This window comes from Plecotus auritus (genome assembly GCF_963455305.1).
Source record: "Plecotus auritus genome assembly, chromosome: 2".
In the NCBI taxonomy this organism is placed as follows: domain Eukaryota; kingdom Metazoa; phylum Chordata; class Mammalia; order Chiroptera; family Vespertilionidae; genus Plecotus; species Plecotus auritus.
Window position 1 is genome coordinate 36,764,494 of NC_137771.1, and position 23,035 is coordinate 36,787,528.

At 39.7% G+C, this 23,035-nt stretch overlaps 1 protein-coding gene and 1 pseudogene across 7 annotated transcripts in view; one reads left to right on the top strand and one right to left on the bottom strand.

Annotated features, from left to right (window-relative positions):
- AGBL4 (AGBL carboxypeptidase 4) overlaps positions 1-23,035 on the top strand; it is a 1,107,854-nt gene that overhangs the window by 421,093 nt on the left and 663,726 nt on the right. The gene's annotated exons all lie outside the window — the stretch shown is intronic.
- LOC308241941 (cyclin-dependent kinases regulatory subunit 2-like) lies at positions 1,549-1,786 on the bottom strand (annotated as a pseudogene). The gene has a single exon. The product of its transcript is annotated as a cyclin-dependent kinases regulatory subunit 2-like (transcript).

A 23,035-nucleotide genomic window follows, 5' to 3' on the forward strand; every position in this document is an offset into this window, starting at 1 on the left:
CTCATCAGTTACTTAATTTTCCTGAGCCTCATCTATAAAATAGGGACACTATATAGGTCCTATTGGTAAGTTATGAGTATTGGCAAAAACACATCTAAAGTGTTCAGCTTTCACTTGAGGTGTCGTAGGCACTCAATACATAATAGGTCTTTTTTGTAATAGCTCTTTATTATTATGTTAACTTCATTTTTCTTATGTTTCTGCTGCTATGGGTGCCACTGGCAGCAGCCCCAGATCAAGCCACTGTCTCCAGAGGATGGTTGCTCCTGCCTCTGGCCACTTCTGCCAGACCTGTGGCTTCCAGACCTCTGTCTGCTGTGCCTCCTGGCAGACTGGAAAAGAGGCCTTGAAACTGCCTGGGGCTAATAGTCTCTGCTTCAGGACAAGTAGTCACCAAGGGGCAGCCACTGCTGAGGCTGTTTCTCTTTTTCCCTAAGGCTCATTCTACTGCTTCCTTTCTGCAAAGAAAATGCTTCCATTCCTATGGACAAATATTTTAAGAGAGAAAAGGCTTCATTCACACTACCAGTTTGGTGATGTATCTTCAGCATACCAGGCAATGTGTTAGTCCCCATACTCTGGGAGTTTGGTTTAGAAAGGCAGACAGACCTGGAAACAAAAAACTTTCCCAACTGAGTGAACTGACCACTCAGCAGAAGTGCAGGCAACTTGCTGTGGGATGTAGAATGGGGAAGACAAGACTTTCCTGGAATGGATGTGGTTTAAACCGGATCTTAAAGGATAAGATCCTTTAATAGGGATGAATAATAAGGCAAACTACATTTCATGAACAGCTATGCAGTCAACAAGGACAGGGACATTTAGGGGAAAGAAATGTAAGGATTGAAAAAAGAACACAGGGGAGACAAGCCTTTTATTGGAGAAACTCAAATGCTGTGCTTAGGAATTTGGGCATGATTCATGACTTAGGATATGAAAAGATATAGGATACTCTAGAGCAGTGGTTCTCAACCTTTCTAATGCCGCGACCCTTTAATACAGTTCCTCATGTTGTGGTGACCCCCAACCATAAAATTATTTTCATTGCTACTTCATAACTGAATTTTGCTACTGTTAATGAATCGTAATGTAAATATCTGTGTTTTCCAATGGTCTTAGGCGACCCTGCTAGCAGTTCTCAACCTGTGGGTTGAGATATTTACATTACGATACTGTGCACTCCCACAGCAGGAGTGCATCAATCCTGAACAGCACAAAGTAGTGCAGGAAGCAGCAGGCGGCCAGGAAGGTGCCCGAGCCCAGGCTGGGCGCCACACTGCTCCCGCTCATCCCGGTGCTGCTGCACCTGCCGCTGCAGCTGCGTTCGCCAGCCGTGAGCCTGGAGTCTGGCGTCCATCTGTCAACTGAGTGACACTCCTGCTGTGGGAGTGCACTACCCACCAGGGGGCAGCTTCTGCGTTGAACGTCTGCCCCCTGATGGTCAGTGCATGTCATAGCTGTCATCCGGTTGTCCGGTGACTTAGGCTTTTATATAAATAGATATACATTAAATTTGAAAAATATTTCATTGACAATCCCCAGATATCTTCATTTTTGTTGATCTTTTGGAAGAGGTCATCTAAAGAGAAGAATATGTGGTTCTGGCTTGTGAATCATGTAATGAACCCAGCCAAGACTCTGTTGGACACCAAGTCTCCTCCACTCCTCTTCTGACATCAGATGGGTTTTGGGTACTTATTTGGAAAGTTCTTTGGGTAGCATGACATACAGGTACTTGTAATGCTGGTTGAAGTATTTGTCTGAGAAGTATTTGCTTGTGCGCCATCCTGCCAGCAGAGGATCTGCGTGGAGGGCAGCTGGGGTGGGAGGAGCAGGTGCAGCAAACCAACTGTCCACATCTGGCTGAAGAAATGACTCCATTCTTTATCAACAATTTCTCATTGAAGAACTGCTATGCTCCAAGCACTATGACATATACTGGGAATACATCACTAAATACAAACAAGCATGGTTCCTGTTTGTATTAGTTTGTTAAGGCTTCCATAACAAACTATCACACATTGGGTGTCTTAAACAACTGACAAACTGGAAGCTAAAAGTCTGACACCAAGGTGTAGGCAGCATTGATTTCTTCTGATGCTTTTTTCCTTGGTTTGCAAGTGACCATCTTCTCTCTGTCTATACATGGCCTTTCCTCTGTGCATATACACGTCTGTGTCCTAATCTTCTCTTCTTATGAGGATATCAGTGATAATGGATTCAGGCTCAAACATTTGACCTCATTTTTTAAAATGTAGTTTATATTGTTGATAGTATTACAGATATCTCCCATTTTCCTCCCTTCTCCCCCCTTCTCCCAGCCCCTACCCAGCCCCAGGTCTTCACTATCCAATTGCCCGTGTCCATGCGCTATGTATATAAGTGTATAAGTTCTTTGGTTTATCTCTTCTTGTGTCCCTAACCCCATATCAAGGTATGTAAGTCTGTTCCATACCTCTCTACTTTGGGTCTTATTTTGTTGGTCAATTCATTTTATTCATTAGATTCCACAGATAAGTGAGATCATGGAATATTTGTCTTTCTCAGTTTGGCTTATTTCACTTAGCATAATATTTTCCTAGTCCATCCATGCTGTCCCAAAGGGTAAGAGATTCCTCTTTTTTCATTTGCATAGCATTTTATCCTAAGTATTTCTTTAAAACCCTGCATTTTCAAATGCAGCCGTATTCTGAGGTACTAGGGCTTAGAACTTCAACATACGAATTTGTGTGTGTGGGGGAGTGGGGGGACACAATTCAGCTAATAACACTGTCTTTAATGAACTCATTCTAGAGGGGACAAAAATTCATCCAAGAATTATATAAATTTAGAACTATGAACTATTAAGGTGTTATAAAGGAGATATATATGGTATCATAAAAATATGTAAGGAGGCATGTCATGTTTCAAAGGGAGGAAGGTGCTGCAGGGAAGGCACTTGAGAAGGTAAACATATAAGCTGAGGTCTCAAGCATAGGTAAGAGTGAAGGGGTAAAAACAGTGGAGAACTGCTTGTCAGAAGTCCCATAATTCACTATTTTCTGTGTACTGAACACTGAATGGATTCTGAATATAGCAATGGAACTCATGGTCTGGTAGGAGACAGATGCAAAACAAATTTCAGCAGAGTCAGAGTTATGGAGGCTAATATTATATGCCACAGTTCTACATTTATGGGAATATAGGAAAGGGAGGCATTTGACTCTGCTGGGGGCAGGAGGTCAAAACAGTTTCACAAGAGCTGAAGTGTTACACCACTCAGATCCTGCTGCCTATTTGGAAAATCCAAATAAATGAAACAGATATTAAGAAAGCATTGAGATCATTCCTTCAAAATACTTTGGATCTAGAGGTAGAATGGAGTCAAAAGACCCGAGTTTTAGTCCCAGCTGTGTTACCCAGAGATAATGGTATGTATCTCACCTACCTCATGTGTTGGTATGAATCAAACATGGACCCAAGAAAACAGAAAAAGAGAACTGGTTAAAGGAGAGATGGGATGGATTGTCTGAGGTCACAATCTCTTGCATTCCTGATCTGGAAGGATTTCCAAACTAAATGTGGAGATAGACTGAAGACACCCAAAGAGTCAGACTGATGTAATGGTTAACTAAATTGCATAGAGGTCACATAGAAGGATGGGCTAAGTGACATGAATGATACAAATGTCAGTGTTCTTAACCAATTCTTGCTGATACATTTTAGTGCAAAACTACAAAGCATCCATGGCCAGGATGGAAAGCAATTTCTAGGTGCTGCTGTTTTCTAAGTGCTTTTTAAAAATATAGTCAGAATAAATGAGTTTGGCTTTTATTCAGCTGCACACTATATTGCCTTTGTAATCTTAGCAACACCTCCTACATCTCTCTCAGCTATTGGACATTGCTAGATGCCAGGCACTGCCATAGGCATGCCAAATGCATCATCTTAAACAATTTTACATGATATATGTGTATTATCCCCATATTACGTATGAAGAAACTGAGCCTTAGAGAAGTTTTGTATCTTTTTAAAGTTAATAAATAAAGTCAGTAAATATCAGATCTGTGAACTGAGCTCAGAACTGAAACGCCAAAGCTCAGCCTTACTGGAGGAAAGCAGGTAAAGGAAGTTGGAGTAGCAGATCTTTAAATTCCTTTCTATCTATAGAACTACTGAGAGTGACTTTGGGCCTCAATGAAAAACAATTTCAAGCTTGTCAGTAAGGATAGATGGGCTATGATCTTGACTGCCTTAGGGATGTTGCCCTTGCTATATTTCTACCCAGAAAACTCTTCTCCTGCAAGCAAGGCTCCTTGTTGTTATCCTGGTTTCAGCTTAAATGTTACATCCTCAATGAAGTCTTTCCTGACCACTCAACTTAAAGTAGCTACCCAGTCACTCTGTTTTATTGCATTATCTTGTTTTAATTTTTTGATTAGCACTTATTATTGTTATATTTTCCTGAATACATATTTGATTTTTGTTTAATTCCCCCCTCACTTGAATATAAGCTTCATGAAGACAGTATCTTGTTTGTCTTCAACAAATTGTATACTAAAAACCTAGGAGTACATGGCACCTGGTAGATACTCAATAAATATTTGTTTAATTAGTGCATGAATTAATTCCCTTATGCAATAGATGCTGGAACTACAGCCCAGAGAGGAGATTGGGCTTATTCAAGGTCAAGGAATGTAGACTGGGTTAGTGGACAGAGCATTGGCTTAGTTTCTAGTCCTCTAATTTGCTATATGACTTTAAGTCAGTTCTATGTTCTCTAATCTATACTAATAAAAGCCTAGGTGGCCCTCATACACGACGCCATCACAAGATGGCTGCATGCACAGCGAAAACGGGGCCCAGTGGTTGCTCCACAAGGTGAGGCCTGGGGGTCCCACAGCTCTGCGCAGCATGGAGGAGGTGGGTCCCGGTAGAGGAGGCGAGTCGTGGCAGGGGAGGGCAGTTGTGGGTTATCAGGCCAGCAGGGGAGGGCAGTTGGTATGATCGGGCCAGCAGGGGAGGGCAGTTGGTATGATCGGGCCAGCAGGGGAGGGCAGTTGGGGGCAATCAGGCCAGCAGGGGAGGGCAGTTGTGGGCAATCAGGCTGGCAGGGGAGGGCAGTTGGGGGCAATTAGGCCAGCAGGGTAGGGCAGTTGGGGGCCATCAGGCTGGAAGGGAAGGGTAGTTGGGGGCAATCAAGCTGGCAGGGGAGGGCAATTGGGGGCCATCAGGCTGGCAGGGGAGCAGTTAGGCATTAATCAGGCTGGCAGGGGAGTGGTTAGGGAGCAATCAGGCTGGCAGGCAGAAACGGTTAGGGACAATCAAGTAGGCAGGCAGGCGAGCAGTTAGGAGCCAGCATTCCTGGATTATGAGAGCAACCCCTACAGGATCAGGCCTAACTGGCAGTCGGACATCCCCTGAGGGGTCCCAGATTGGAGAGGGTGCAGGCCGGGCTGAGGGACACCCCTCCCCAGGTTGGAGAGGGTGCAGGCAGGGCTGAGGGACACCCCTCCCCCGTGCATGAATTTCGTGCACCAGGCCACTACTAAAGATATAATATTAATGACAAATAATTTTTGAATGCCTTCTACATGCATTATGCTGCTTTGTCTATATTTTAAATAATCTTCCCCAAATCTTTGAGTTAACTTTTAGTAAGTCTGCATAAATGATGTTAGCCCCAAATTCCAATAGCTAACACAATAAAGCAGGGGTCCTCAAACTACGGCCCGCGGGCCACATGCGGCCCGCCGAGGACATTTATCCGGCCCGCTGGGTGCCGCTACCTGTCCTGCTTAGCAGCCGACTCGTCCCGGGCCCTCAGTGCGCATAGAAATTTGTTCATAGTTTTTTTTTTAAACTATAGTCCGGCCCTCCAACGGTCTGAGGGACAGTGAACTGGCTCCCTGTGTAAAAAGTTTGAAGTCCTCTGCAATAAAGGTTTATTTCTCACAAACATCACAGAGTGGCTTGAGTCAGAAAGTAACAATGAGTGGTTCTCTTTCAAGTGACAACTCAGAGATTCAGGATTTCTCAGTTTTAGTTGAAGTCCTTCTCAACCCATTGCCTTCAAGTTTACTGTAGAAGGGGGAAAGAAAGCACAGATGATTATATATAAGATATTATGTATAAGACTGGAAGTGGCATAAATTATTTTCATCCATACTCCTTTGGATAGTACCTGTCACTAGGAACAACCTAGCTGCAAGGTATACTGTAGTCTTTCATGGAAAGATAAAATGGTGTTGATAAACATCTAGCTAATATCTGCCATAGTATTGTCTTGTCACCATTTTAAAGATGAAAAAAAGTTTTCTTTGGTGGCTTGCCTGTGATTTATAGTAAGTGAGGGAATGAAGATACAGGACCAAGGATTCATGCCAGACTTTTGCCAGTAATAGTGCCCTTTGCTCTGTACCTATATAGATCACTGATTGTCAAGGTTGTTCTGCTAGAGAATTCATTCTATAATAAGAATATTATAGAGAATTCCAGCATGTAAAATAAATCATCAGGAGTTTTGGAGCATAGTAAACCTTAAAATGATTGTCTGGGAACCTTCTAAGGCCCTCAGGAGTCCAGTGTGGAAACCTTGGACCAAGTGGTCTTGATGGGCTTCTTCTAGCTCAGACTCACAAATTTCATCTCTTGGTTTCCTCATATTATTAATATGAGACATAAGGTTGCAAGGATGACTACATCTCAGTACTGGGTGCTTGTCATCAAAGATTTCTGCCTCAGGACCCAGAAATAAGCTATGGATTTACAGCTGAAATCCTGGCACTGCGTGTGCTGAGCATTAAGAACCTTTCCCCACTACCCACCATCCATGCAAAAAGTTATCTAATTGTACAAGGCACTCTCTGGAAACTTTCCCAGAGGAATAATAGATAAAGTAACCAAGAACTTTTTAATTTTGCAAAGTGCACTCTTCCTTGTAATTTACTTAATATAGGAATTTAATGTTCTGCAGTTTACTGAACAAATAACATTGGAAGTACTTTAGAGTTAGCTTGGGAGCTTGCCTTTGGTTGCCAGTTTGACTTTATCATTTGATTATCCATATAAAGGCCAGAAGTAACAATATGCTCTGCCTTAAGTGGTTCAGAGGGGTTATCTCTTGACCATTACCAATTCTAAATACAAGATTTAAATTCAGGGAGAAAATCATACAAGAGAAATTGGCTGAATTTGTCAAGTAGTCCCTTGAGTAAGATGCTTGATTCTCTGGAACTGGATTATGGTGATTACACTTTTCCAGAAAGTTCCTAACTTTGGGGGCTGACTAGTTCTGTGGCATCGTATTCCTTCAGAAAACATATACTGAGGACCAATATGTGCCAGTCACTGTGATGCTGCCAGAGCTGTTCAGACTGGCTCAGAGCCCTAATGCCTGCCCTTTGGTCACATTTTTTCCTTCTCCTGTATCTCCCCACTCCTCTTACTTTTAAAGACAATATGATAAGCCTCTTAGTTTTAATTGCAGAAATTTGGTCACCATTTTACTTGAGTAGCTAAACTTCAATAATTCAGGCAATTTAACTGATTCAGATTGAACGCCACACTGATAATTAACTTGTTCCTCTTCCTTTCCTTCACCTATAGGAGCTTGATGGATCATTAATGACACCATTAGAGAGAGAGTGAGCCCAGTGCATTATTGGTTCTTGATAAATGTTAAATAATTGTTAAACCAGGGCCCAGTGGAGATTGGCACGTTGCAGTAGAAGCAGATGCTCACAACGTGTGCCTTTGCTGATAATCAGATTTTGCAATTCAGAAAGGGCACAGACTTTGCACCATTTCTCATCATTGAAACCCACATGCCTTTGTAGGGAAAAGTCCAATGAATAATCCGGGTCTTCTAACTACATAGAAGCCTATGCAATGGGGAAAGTGTTAAACATCATAGATGCTGCCATGCGGGATTCACCTTCCCTCCTGTTTGAGGAGCTGTAGCCACCTAGATGAACAGGTGTGGGCCACCTAAATGAGCAGGTGCAGGAAATAAGAAATAAGGCTGTCATGACCAGCAGATTACTGGGCACATGAGTGTTTTTGCATAATATGTCTGAGTCCTGCCCCAAACTGCTCCAAAAGCCAGATCTCCATCTGTTAATTGAAAATCCTATCTGCCAGTATGAGGGCTGGCTTTGCCAAGCATGGATTGTGTGGTGTTAATGGCTTTGGGCAAAGCCTTGTGCTGCTTGCTGGCAAGAAGAATTCTGTTTGATTCTGAAGAGTCCAAAATTTATATTTTAAAACATATTTTATTTGACAGCCAGAATCTAATGAATCTGACTTCATCTGTCTATCTGCTAATCTCTGCATATCAAACTTACAGTAAAATAGCTCCTCACTGTTTATAAAGCACTATGCCTATCAACTTCCTCATTTGATCCTATGACAACTAAGGGCAGAAGGGAACCTAATATTGTAGGTCAAGAATGTCAAACTTATGGCCCTCAGGCCACATGCGGCCCACAACGAATACTCATTCATGATTACTCATTTATTTCAGCCCTTTGTATTCAGCATGTCTCTATCGAAATAAACCTACCTTTTTATAAAAATTGGAAGTTTTTATTTTTTGCAGCCCACATAAACTTAAACCTATTTTGGCCTATGTTAGCCTTTGAGTTTGGCATGCTTGTTGTAGCTGCTTTATTTACATGCTGACTCATTTAATCTCTGAAGTCTTGCAAGGTAGGATTTTTAAATCCTCATTTTACAGATGGAGATCCAAGGCAATGGAAAAGCAATGCATGTGCTCAATGTCTGCTTGAGCTGAGTAGGAAAAGCTAGCGGGACCAATATTTTTTTTAATTAACCTTTATTTTTGAAATTATTACAGATGTCCCCCTTTTTTTCCCCTCCCATAGCTCTAGAGGGACCAATATTAATATTGGGTCCAAGTGTATCATCATCTCATGATTGAGGACTATATCTTTTGAACACCTACTGTATACCAGGCATTTATTTCTACATGTTAATGTCTCTAAAACCCCCTTGTGAGGCAGGTACTACTATCCCTATTTTATACATTTGGTCATTCAGTGGGCAGTTATTGAGCACCTGCTATGTGCTGGGCACCGTTTCAGGCACTGGATATACACCTTTGAATAAGACAAGCATTGTTCCTCTTCTCATAATCCTACATTCTAATGGGAGGAGACAAACAAATATACATGCTTATGGTCTATAAAGTACAAAGAGACTTAAGTTCTACTTTAGATTGGATGATTATAAAAGGGTGGGGCATGAACCTGTTGGGGGGGGGCAAGGGGAAGAGAAGGGAGGGGACATCTGTAATACTCTCAACAATAAATATTACAAATAAATAAAAATAAATAAAAATAATTAAGGTGAAATACTTAAATTAAGGCCCAAATGTCAAGGAAGATACAGTCTTAGAAAGAACTGAGGGATATTGTTGCAAGCAAAGAGAACTTCTTTAGGGAAATAAGCTTTATGCTTTTAAGAAAAAATAACATGTAAAAAGTGGTGAGATAGTAGTGAATGATGGAAAGAAAGGTCTGAAATGAGGTTGGAAAGTTAGGAAAAGACCAGATCTCATAGGCCTTTGTAGCTCAAGGCAAGAAGTTCAGATTTTATTTTACATGTCATAGAAAGCCATGAGAGAATTTAAAGCAGGGGAATAATAGGATTTACTTACATTTATTAAAAAAGGCACCTTGGCTGGTATGTGGAGAATGGATTATATCCAGAAAAGATTGAAAGACCAGTTAGAAGATTGCAGCGGTCCAGATGAGAGACAAGCATGGTAGTAGCAGAGATAGAGAGTAAACATGTTTGGATATATTTGAGGTTATATATGACTTTCTTAGGTGTGGTTTGAGTGAAAAAGAGGAATCCAAGTCTCTTTTTGATGTGAGCAACTGACTGAATGAAAGTATTGTTTACTGAAATGAGGAAGGCTGGCAGTGGAGCTGATTTGGGAAGTGAAATGTCAAAAGTTTTGGCCACACTAAGTTGGAGATGCCTATTAGATAATAAAGTGTATATGTCAAGCAGGCAGTTGAATATATGTCTGGAAATCAGATGCTACTAGTATATAAATTCAGAGATCAAATGGCTTGCCAAATATTACACAAAAATTGGTGGAGCTCGTTTGTTTGACAAAAGCTCAAATCCTTCCCTAGTCCCAAACTGGAATTGACTATCAGTTGCACATAAAATTTAGCTCAGCAACAAAATCAGCATGTGGTAGGAATTTTCTTTTGCCATCGTTCACTAACATCCCCTGGATCTCTCGTTGTGGCTGTAAGTAGAGTTATTTTAACACCTTCTCTGTCTGCCAGGCTTCCTATATTGTCAAGGAGCTACTAGGGAAGCAAGGAGGATCTAGGAAACTGCATTTTAGAAGAGTGCCCATGATATTTTTGATGCATTTGACCCTCTACCATACTTCAAGGAACTCTGAACTAGATTATGAATGTTTTGAGTATGGGAATGGTGTCCGATTTATCTCATTTTTCTATGAGGAAGAATTCAACAATATGCTGAGGAAGTGTATGAATAAATGAAATGAATGAATGAATGAATGAATGAATTTAGTTACATTTCGGTGTCAAAGACTTATCTCTCTCTTTGAAAAGAGCTTCTTGACCAAGTTACTAGTCTCTGGTGTTTATGTTTCCCCCCTCTGCTTGGATTTATTACACTCCATGGGGTGCCTTTTCCTGCTGTTTGTATACCAAACTCAGCTTTAGGAGAGAAAATGATTTGCTACCATTTTAAATATATGTTTATTGATTTCAGAGAGGAAGGGAGAGGGAGAGAGATATAGAAACATCAATGATGAGAGAGAATCACTGATTGGCTGCCTCCTGCACATCCCCCACTGGGGATCTAGTCTGAAACCCTGGCATGTGCCCTTGACTGGAATCAAACCTGGGACCAACACTCTATTCACTGAGCCAAAGGAGCTAGGGCTGCTGTCATTTTAAATACCCAACCACCATCCTATTTGCATGTTTGACACTGACAGTTGAGAAGGCTGCTGAGTAGAAGGGCACAAGGCTAGAGATGAGCCAATGGAACCTCTTCAGATCTGCTCTCCTTTTGCTAAGTGGAGCTACAGCCATAGGGTGTAATCTTTGGGGGGAAAACATGTCAGCCTCTTTCCAGAGCCTCTCAGCTACAGTCACTGAAACTTTGACCTATGGACTTAATACCTCCACTGCTTCTCAGTCCTTGAGCCAATCCTGGTCATGCCAAGAGATCTATCATCTAACTCAACCCATTAACACAAAGGTGGCTCTGAAATATCTCATTGCTGTAAATGTGGTATCTAGTGTGCCTGCTTTTTTTTTTTTTTTTTTTTTATCAGTTTCTCTGTCTAATCCTCACTCCTCTTCCTAGTTGAAGGGCCAATATGTTTGGGCTTGAAACAACTAGCTGAGAAGTCCCTTTTGGCCTTTTATACATTGTTGCATCGTGAAAGGAAGAATTCCATTCAACTTTCTTAGTTTAATTTCTAAACTTTTCTAACTTCTCTTCCAAAATACTACTTTATATTTGTAAAAACACTTAGCAGTGTCTTACATCCTGAAAGGGGAAGCCAAAATACCTTTCATTTTCTTAACTTTTCAGAGAGGATCATAATATTGATATTAGGAGAACTAATTAACATTGAATAGTACTTTGGAAATGTTAAATGCTATAGAAATGCTAAATAGGTTTATTAGACTGGGAGTGTAAAAGGCAAATGAAACTCCAAACTTCATTTAAATGCTTTTATATCATGGGGTTTCTTTTTCTCTCAAAAGAATTTTGAAGGGGCTTATATAGCTACAGACCTGGTTCCAAACAGTAAATGTCACAATGAGTATAAAGCATGATGTCTAATTTCCCCACCTTTCCTTTCATTCCCAGTTCCTCCACAAGATCACACATTCATTCAACTAGAATTTCCTGGTCACCTCCTTGTTAACAAGTAGTGAGCAAGGCACTGCAGGTACAGTCATGGGCAAAAGGAGGTTTACAGTTGCGAATGACATTCTTTTGAGTTAATAAAGCTGTTGTAATAATAATAACCTGCATGTCTTTTTCCATACAAACAACTGTATATATGTATATCAAGTAAATGTAAAACAAGACAGACTCATTGATATTATAGCGATGTAGGGTGTGAAGGGAGAGAATGATCACATTCCAACTGTCAATATATTTCCATGATGGATGGGAAACTCAGGAAGATTTCATATAGCTGACATTAATGGGGCTATGCTAGAAAGAGAAATTAATTTTGATAGAGGAAATAGCATGAGGATAGTTTATGTGTGCATTTTTTAGAAGGGGGGACTATAGAGAGGTTTTATAGTTCATCTGGGGTCACACAGTAAGTTAAGTCCTCAATCAGATTTAAGACCCAACTTTCTTCATTTCTGTCCTTGTGTTCTTTGTATTGAACTAACTGTGCCCCTTCCCTGCTAGTAAAGGCAGTTTTACTAAATGCCTACTTATAATTTGTAATACATTTATGATGGGAAATTGAGATCCTTACAGTAAGATGGCCCAAGGGGGAGGGCACTGCATACAGGCAGACACTGGGGGAATAGCTATCCACTTGCCAAGAAGGGAAAGATTTTGGTACTAGGTGGAAGCAAAATTAGAGGTAAGCATATTGAATTAAGAAGGGATTTGAATGTTAGAATAATGAAATTTTTGTTATGTTGAGTTTGAGATGTGGCAAAATGACCAAATATAAATAACTAGTGGATAGTTGAAGTTACAACTCTGATTGCTAATAAGAGGACATCATGATTTGGGAGCTATGAGCATATAAGTGATATGGTAGTCATGAAAGTGAAATTTGAGGAAAAGAAAGAGAAAAAAAATTACAGTTCAATGATAAAATAGTTTATGGTATGTTTTCTCAGTTTAATTCTTAGTTTTTACTTGGGGGAAATTGAGGTCCAGAAAGAATAAGAAACGTGCTTAAAGTTACTAAGTTCATGGCAGAATTGTAACTAGAGCCCCATATCTCTTCACTCCCAATCCATAGTCTCCCCCACTTTTCTTTCACTAATACCATTTCAGCCAATTGAGATGTTATGCATAGAGGACTGTAGCTGCTCAAGTGAAAATTAAACTTGAAATGGAAACCAAAATAATGAATAGGAAGAGAATATTGCCTTCCTTATTTTTAAAAAATATATTTTTATTGACTTCAGAGGGAAGGGAGAGGGAGATAGAAACATCAATGATAAGAGAGAATCATTGATCAGCTGCCTACTGGGGACCGAGCCTGAAACCCAGGCATGTGCCCTTGACTGGAATCAAACCTGGGACCATTCAGTCCACAAGCCGGACGCTCTATCTACGGAGCCAAACCAGCTAGGGTGCCTTCCTTATTTTTAATAATTTTTCTACCAGCAATTGGTAGGCTCATCTTGGAAAGCACGACCTCTGGGGTCAGGGGACTGCAGGTTCCCAGGTGATTACACATGGATCCATTTCTCTCTCTGGTTCCTTTCCCCTCAGGTTTGTTTTTGTTCATTTTCTTTCTTGGGGGACAGTTTGCTGAGAGACATTTGGGCTATTGCTAGGGGATACTTGGCTCCTCTTTCAAAATAAGAATGTCCCCTTTCGTTAGCTACTAGGGAACCCTGCCTTGGAAACACCCACTATGTCCCCTGCTGGGAGACTGCCTTGACGTACTTCCTTCCTCACGCTCTCTCCCCAACTAGTGACAGATAAATTAAAATTCAATTTTAACCACTGTTTATTAATGACTGTCTACCCTGAATCAGGGTTCAATTTAATTTGAGTGAATTATCTCAATAGCCTAGTGTGGTTAGTATAATTATACTCACTTTACAAATGAGGGAATCTAAACAGATAAGGAGTTTTGTAACATGTTTATGGTAGAGAGAATAAGGACCCTCAAAGATGTTTAGATCCTACTATCTGGAATCTTTGAATATGTTACCTTTCATGGAAAAAGAGACTTTGCAGATATAATTAAGTTAAGAATTTTGAGATGAGAAGATTATGCTGTATTATCTAAGTAAACCCAATATAATCACAAGAATCCTTAGAAGACTGAAGATGAAGGGTTAGAGTTAGAAGAGACATGATGATGGAAGCAGAAAGGACAGGGAGAGAGAGGGAGAGAAAGGGAGAGGGAGGAAGAGGAAGAGGGAGTTAGAGATTGAGAGAAATTTGAAAATGTTATGCTCTTGGCCTTAAAGATGGAGGAAAAGGCCACAAATCAAGGAATGCAGGTGACTTCTAGAAGCTGTAAATGGCAAGGAAATAGATTCGCTCCTGGAAAGTCCAGAATGAATATCATACTGTCAACACCTTGATTTTTAGAATTTCTTACCTCCAAAACTGTGATATAATAGACTTGTTTTGTTTTGAGACACTAAGTGTATGACTTCCCTATATAAGCAATAGGGAACTAATACAATATAGTTGTACAGCAGGTAGTTTTATCCAGTCATTTCATTTTGCCAGATGTAAAAAATGCCCCTCCACACTCAGGTAACTGAACCCTGCCTTGCTTGACATTGTTGACTATCTCATATGACTTTATTCCCTTTTGTGGTTGTTCTTTGTAAGTTATGAGACCCACCTCCTCTTTATTGATTCCTAAACAGAAATTTCTCTTCTCCTTCCATCTTCCCCCCTTTCCCTTTCCTTCTTTTCATATTGTCCTTGAATAATCTTATTCACCCCTCATGTTTCCTCTTTTCATCAGTATGCTAATGATTCCCAAAGATATCTCTCCACTTGAAATGTCTAATCATATCTAACCTGGAGGAATTGAAAACCAGGACAGAGAAATCTTAAACATAGCTTAAACATAGCTATAGATAGAAGATCAATAGTCTTCAAAAGTGCAATAGATATAACCCTTCCATAGAGGTGATGTAAGCCAGAAGACAATAGACTGACATCTTTAAAATGCTGAAAGGAAAAACCCCCACAAAAACTAGAATTGTATTTCTAGTGAAAATACCCTTCAAAAATGGAGGCAAACAAAATCTGAGAAAAGTCACATATCTGTACCAAAAATATGTCAAAAGAAGTTCTTTAGGCTGAAGAAAAAGATTCAAGATGTTTTTCTGCAGTTTTTGAAGTTCCTAAGGGTGGTTTTCTCTGTGTTTTTTTTTTTTTTAAATCCTGTTTGTATTTATCCTGTTTGAGTTTCTTGAATCAGTGAATAAATGACCTTCATAAGTTCTCAAAAATTCTCAGAACTGCTAGAAGGAATAAAAAGTAATAGAAAAGAGAAAATATATGGAGAAAGAGATATTAAGTGTTTAAAATAATAGTTATAATAATGTCTTCTGGATGTTATGACATAGAAGTAATATATTTAACAATTGCAGTACAGAGGGTAAAAGGGAATAAATGGGATTAAATGATCATAACATTCTTGTATTTTTCTTAGGAAGCAGACATGTAAAAACTTACTGAGCTATAGATATACATTTTTTGTACTTTACTATATGCAACTTAACTGCAATAAAAAAGAAAAAAAATTAAATTGAAAAGTAACTGTTGATACAGCAAGGGAAAGTTATGGATAAATTCCTTGAGATTATTTGTACATTGGATTCAACTTGTTAATATCCCCCCTTTCTCCTTTTTATACATCTAACATAAAGTCTGCTTGAGCTTTCATTCATTTATTCATCATCCATTCAACAAATACTCATTGAGATTCCACTGTGTGTCACTCAGTGATAGATAGTGATCAGTGAAAGCTACTGAAAAGAGGAGAAGCTAATTGGAGCTATCCATTAATGGTGTTTGCAAAAACAACTTGGTGAATGTAAGGGTGCAGGGATGGGGTCAGATACTGTGATTTTCTCTTAGTTCTATCCTGCCTAGGGTCACTCCATATGCCTACTCTTCTAGGACTCACTTTATTTTAAGGAGACAAATTCAGCACCTTCCCATGCCCTCTAAAATATGGACATTTTGAAAGTCCTCCAGGCAACTTTGGTGGCAATAGGAAAGGAATGCTTGCTATATTCTCTTTATCTCTCTCCCTCTAATAAAGTAAACAAATGTGGCTTAGGTTTGTTAGAATACAGATTGTGGGGCAGACTGCTGGAGATAGTGCCAAATCCTATCAGAGTGACTAAGGATGCCATTTGAGTACTGGTCACTGGCTGAACCCAATGTAGTGGCTGTGAGACCATAGCCAACAGTTGAGATGAGTGTTCTGCTGATAAGGCAACTCTACAGTTAGTTTTTCTTTTTTCTTCTTTCCTGATGGAGAGATTAAGCAGGCATTTTCTCATGATTAATGCTGTTGGAAATAAATTATTCTGGGGGTCTACTTTGGGTTAATTTACCTTTTTGAAGGTCTCTTCCTTAAATTAACAATAGCTTATGATATTTATAACACAGAGAAGTTCATGGTAAGAAGCACTAGTTATGAAATGAAGTCATTCATTATTCATTTACTCAGTTAGATTCACTGGCACTGTGTTAGTTATTGGAGATATAAATACTATTAATTGTAGTTTTGACTAACTCTACATTTATAGACAAAACAGACAGAAAAATCATTTAAAATGAAGTGATAAATATGAGAATTTCATTATGGACTATATGTGAATGGGACACCAAGGAGGAACAAATATATTTTTTTAAGGAATCAGGGAAGTTTTCATTGACAGATGCCACTTGAACTGGGTCTAAAAGAAGTTGGAGTTCCCCATGTCTTCAGTGCCATTCTAAATAAAGGAAACAACAGGAGCAAATACATGCAGTCTGGTAAACTATAGGTAATCCAGGAGCTGGAGTATGTGTCAGGAAATTGTAGCATATACGAATTAAGACTATGAATTGAGATGGAGTCATTATAATGTTGAACTATCCATTTACTGAACAACCCAAAATGTTTCTTTTCTCAGGGTTTTAAGCATTTACAAAACAGTTGACTGAGAAAGAGAGATATACAACATACTATAATCAATTAATAATATAACCCTGGTATAATTTATTTTAAACATTTTTATTGTGAGAAATTTAAAAGATGTAGGAAAATGCAAAGAGCATCATTATAAACCCTTGTTTTCTATCCAGAATTAAGACCCATTAATATTTTGTAATACTTGTTTCCAATTTTAAAAAATATATATTTTTATTGATTGCAGAGAGAAAGGGAAAGGGAGAGAGAGAGAGAAATATCAATGAAAGAGAATAATTGATCAGTTACCTCCTGCACACCCACACTGGGAATTGAGCCCACAACCCAGGCATGTGATCTCCTGGTTCATAGGTCGATGCTCAATCACTGAGCCACAGTGGCCATGCTATTTCCAGGTTTGTTTTTTTTGTTGTTGTTGTTGTTTTTAAGAGGACATTGCAGATTGCTTTGCTTTTCTCGGGTTGCTGTAACAAATTACCACTAACTGGGTGGCTGAAAACAAAAATGTATTCTCTCAAAATCATGGTGATCAGAAGTCTAAAATTACCATGAGATCAGGGGCCACACTCATCTGGTAGTTCTAGGGGAGAATCCTTCCTCGCCTTTTTCAGCTTCAACTATCTCCAGGCATTTGTGGCTTCTTTGGCTTGTGACTATATCAGCCAATCTCCATATTCCTCTTCACATCACCTTCTCTTCTGTGTCTCCTCTTCTGTTTCTTATAAGTATACTTATTAGATTTAAGATCCACTGGGTAATACAAATGATTCATCTCAGGATCTTTAGCTTAATTTAATTGTATCTGCAAAGATGCTTTTTCCAAATAAAGTAACATTGCACTATATAGATCCGTGGTCAGCAAACTCATTAGTCAACAGAGTGGCAAACCGCGGCTCGCGAGCCGCATGTGGCTCGCGAGCCGCGGTTTGCTGACCACTGATATAGATGATGTAGTATAGAATTGTACCTTGAAACCTATATAATTTTATTAACTAATATCACTCCAATAATTTTAATAAAACAATTTTAAAGACATTCTCTTATAATACTGTCAATGACCCTTCATTAAAATGATAAAATATGGAAACATGCATAAAAATATTTGTAAATTAAAAAGAAACCCACAGAGTAACATTCATGAATTCCAGGGATTTGGAACAACATTCAACCAACCACATAGATATAACTGAAACTTATTTTTTTCAAGAAAAGGAAGTTTCATTTCTCATCCCCACTCACTAATGGGTGTGTTCCCTTCTTATCCATTTTCATGTTGTTATACATCATTTATTTTCATCTGTATAAAATTGCCTACTATTTTTTCTGTGTGCATGGTTTCAGATGTATAAAAATATAATCCTGTACAAATTCTTCTGAAAGTTGCCTTTTTATCTCAATGTTTTATTTTGTTGAACTGTCTAGTTTTGAGAACTAACACTAGCTAGGCTGTAGTCTATTCCTCTTAATTATTTTTATTAGTCAGTTAAGTTAGGCTCCCCAAATCTCAGTTATTTAATACAACCAAGATTAATGTCTCACTCCTGCTGTACAGCCAACATGAATCAGTGGCATGCTCTGCTCTTAAAATTCACTCAGGGTTCAGGTTAAAAAGGTTTCACTATCTTGGCAACACACCATCTGCAAATCAAGGCCTCCTCAGCTACCACAGCAGGAGGAACGAAAGCTGTAGGGTTTCACACAAGCAATTAAATGCTTCAGTGCAGAAGTGTCATTTCCATTTACGAGTTATTTGCCAGAAATTATCATATGGCCCCACCTAAGTGCAAAGGAGGTGTAGCAGTACATCCAGAAGGACATACAGTGAGCAATAGAAATCTCAACCCCTTTGCTCTTATCCTATCATGTGAATATACCACAAAAGAAACACATTCCCTACTGATGGACATTAAGGAAGTTTCCATGTTTCTGACATTGCAAATAACGTTGCACTGGCATTTGTATATGGTAATTTTTGTTCATATGTGAACATTTCTCCAAGTCCTATAGCTAGAAGTGGGATTGTTGGGTCATAGATTATGCATGTTATTTATTTAGTAGAGACTGTTATATTGTTTCCAAACTAGGATATTAGCCTACATTCTCACCAGCAGTATATGAGAGCACCATTTTCCCTACATTTTTACCAGGCCTTAACATTGTCACGTTTTCTAATTTCCATCAATTTTATGGGAGGTAAAGGGTGTCTCATCATTTTAATTTATGGTTCCCTGATTACTAGGTTTAATAGATAGATTAGATAGATAGATAATTTTTTTAATTTAACTTAGTCAAGTATTTATTGAGCACTTACTGTATGCCAACAGCTGTGCTAGGGAATAGGGATTTAGCATTAATCCCCAATTTCAGGAAATAAATTTTGATTATTTTTGTTTATTTTATTGGGATGTGGTGAAAGATAGGAGGGATCAAGCAGGTTCTGCATGTCCTGACAGATTCAGAGTGGAGGGGACCTCAGAGATTATCATCTTAGGGCACAAGTTGTTCTGAGCTACTTGCCTCCCCAAAATATTGTTATAACCAAGATGACAATTATGAATTGGGGGTAGTGGTAGTAAGTGATGTCTCAGAATATTGAGACGTAGCTAAGAGTAATTTAGATCTCTGTTATACACTCTGGTGAAGTCAAAGAACTGCTCCAGGTTTCTGTGCAGTTTTCTTGGGGAAGACCTCACGTTTTCATGGTTATCTCTGCTTCTGTTTTTATTGCTTCTGTTTCATACTGCATTGAATCAGATGTAAAAATGTCCTTTCTCACCTTACACACCATGGCAGAGATTGCTACTTGCATACTTTACTATTCATTCTCCTCATCTTCTTTCTTAATATTAAAATGTCTGGTTTTATGTGTGTACATCACTCCAAAAAACAAAAAAAATAACCCTGCAATCTCCATAGGATCTCTTAGCTAGGGAAATGTAAGAAGAGTGTACATCTTTTGAGGAGATGTTCCTTAAAGGACCAGTCATAGCATGTTTTATCTTTCCCTTTTCTGAAGGCTGGAATATAGAGCATTTTAACCAGAGTTTGAGCAGCTGTCATAACCATGAGGTAGCATAGTGAACATGATGGATAGCAAAATAGGAAAAGACCAGGTGCTGGTAAAGGTAGAATCACCATACTCTTCCTGGAGTACATAATTTCAGTGTTGTTGTTGTGTATATGTGAGAGAAAAACAAACTTTTTATTGTATTTAAGACATTGTAATGATTTTTGTTTCTTGCAGCTATACATATTTTTAACTGTTATACACTCATACACATTACACAAAACCAATACTACAATTCTCCTAAAATATTTATTAAGTGTAATAGGGGCCCAGTGCACAAATTCGTGCACCTTGAACTGTGAGCCGCGAGGCTGCAGTAGGCACAGAGGCGGGTCTCAGCCCATCCTCCACGCCCCCCACTCGGCCTCTCCCACTGTGGCCCCCGGCTCCCTGTCTGCCAGCAGCCCCGCTCCCACTGCTGCTGCTCCCACATGCTGATGGTGCTGGACCCGCTCACACCCACTATCAGCGCGGAGCAATTGGGGCCGGCGCCAGCATCAGGTGTGAGCACCAGGAGGGACCGCGGTGTGCAGGAGCAAAGAATTTTCAGTAACCAACGATGACAGCGGCCAGCTCCCTGCCTTGGTCTGGCGCCCCCGCTCACCTACTCCATGTCCCACACATGCCCCCTGGTGGTCAGCACATGTCATAGCGACCGGTTGTTCAGTTGTTCTAGTTGTTCCGCTGTTTGGTCTATTTACATATTAGCCTTTTATGATATAGGATTAGAGTTAGTTGGAAGTGTTGGAGAAAGGATTGACATCACACAAAATGAAAACAAGCAGCTTCTTGTCTTAAAATGTTTTCCAATCACCACATTGCAAGGGCATTATTATCCTCTTAACTGCATATAATTACCCATACCTGTACTTGCCACCATCACTATAGTTTCTTTTTCTGTCTACTTGGGTTCAAAACTCAAATTCCTCTCATTAGCTGATGTTGAATTTTACAATTATCTGTTTTTATTGCTTGGGCTTTTGCCATCTAGTTTTTACATATACCCAAACTTATTTTTTTTCCCAAGCAAGAAAGGAAATCTGATACCAGTTTAATAGTGTTATAGATTTAAAATTTTTATCTTATTATACTTCAATAATAATAGAAACAAACAGTTATTGAGTGCTTACTATGTGATAGGCACCATGCTATAATCTTTACATTTTCCTTTTTCACTTTTAAAAGCAAGTATATTGGTATAATTGACATAAAATAAATCACACATATTTAAAGAGTACAATTTGATATTTTGACATGTGCACATTTATGAAATCATCTCCTCTCCAGTCAACTACTGATCTTCTTTAAGTCACTATAAATTAGTTTTATGTTTTCTAGAATCCTATATAATAAAGATGTAATATGCAAATGGTCATTACACCGTGAAGCATTATGACCGACCATGCAATGATCAGATCACAGATCAGCAGGAGGGTGGGGCAGCGAGCTACAAGCGGGCGGTGGAGAGCTACAGGAGGGGCAGGGCAGCAAGGTATGAGGGGGGGCGGGGGCAGGGGGAGCTACAGGAGGGCGGGGCGGCGGGTGGAGAGCTACTGGAGGGTGGCAGTGAGCTATTGGCGAGCTACTGGTACACGAATTCATGCACCGGGCTACTAGTGTTATATAAAGGGAATCACATATTATGTACTCTTTTTTATCTGGCTTCTTTCACTAACCACAATTACATTGAGATCAATGTTGCATGTATCAATAATTCATTCCCTTTTATATATTTTAGACATCTCTTCTATTATATAGATATATTACAATTTGTTTATCTTTTCACCTGTTGATGTACATTTGAGAGCCCCCTAATTTGTAATAACTAAATCAGACTTTAGTTATTACAAATAAGACTGCTATGAACATTCATGTACAAATCTTTGTGTGTAAACATGCTTTTATTTCTCTTGGGTAAATACCTAGAAAAAGATGGCAGGTGAATGTTTAGTTGTTTTAAGAAATAGCCAAAATGTTGATAGTCATACCATCTTCATTTCCATGAACAATGAATAAATGCACACTCTCCTTTGTTGCTTGATCTCCAATATCTTGAAAACCATTGTTTTATATATTTTGGCCTGTTTTTTAGATTTTCGTGCAGGCCATAAATCTGGTTTTTGTAACTTCAACTTGGACTGAAGCAGAAATTTATTTCTATTTTATACAGTTCGTAGGCAATTTTGTTATCCCCATAGTAGAGACAAAGAAACTGATTTTCTTAATGACACAATTGTGTTCCTGTTGTTTCTTTCCATTTGTTTATTTAGTCCATCAGTATTTCAGTCATTGCTCTACCAGACACTGTAACTTAGTGCTATCAATAGGGAGGCACAGGAAGAAATTTTTATTTTAGGCATGTCACTCTGGTATCAGTAGAGGATATATTAGAAAGTATGAGATAAGAGACAGGTATAATCTATACTAATAAAAGCCTATGTGGTCCTTGTGCCCTTGCACGATGCCCTCACATCATCATAAGATGGCCACCACTAAATGGCCGCCCTCATGTCATCACAAGATGGCCACCACAAGATGGTTGGCAGGAGAGGGCAGTTGTGGGCGATCAGGCCTGCAAGGGAGGGCAGTTGTGGGCAATCAGGCCTGTAGGGGAGGGCAATTGGGGGCGACCAGGCCTGAAGGCAGTTGGGTGTGATCAGGCTAGCAGGGGAGGGCAGTTGGGGGTGATTAAACTGGCAGGGGAGGGTAGTTGGGGGTGATCAGGACAGCAGGGGAGGGCAGTTGTGGGCAGTTGGGCTGGCAGGGGAGCAGTTCGGTGTCAATCGGGCCGGCAGGGGAGCGGTTAGGGGCAATCAGGCAGGCAGGCAGGTGAGTGGTTAGGAGCCAGCAGTCCCAGATTGTGAGAGGGATCGGGCCTAAACCGGCAGTCGGACATCACCTAAGGGGTCCCAGATTGGAGAGGGTGCAGGCTGGGCTGAGGGACAACCTCCCATACACAAATCTCGTGCACCAGGCCTCTAGTAATCCATAAAAGAAATGGTGAGAACTAGTCGCAGTGGCAACAGAATGAAATAAGCCTTCAGATATATTTATACATTCAGGAA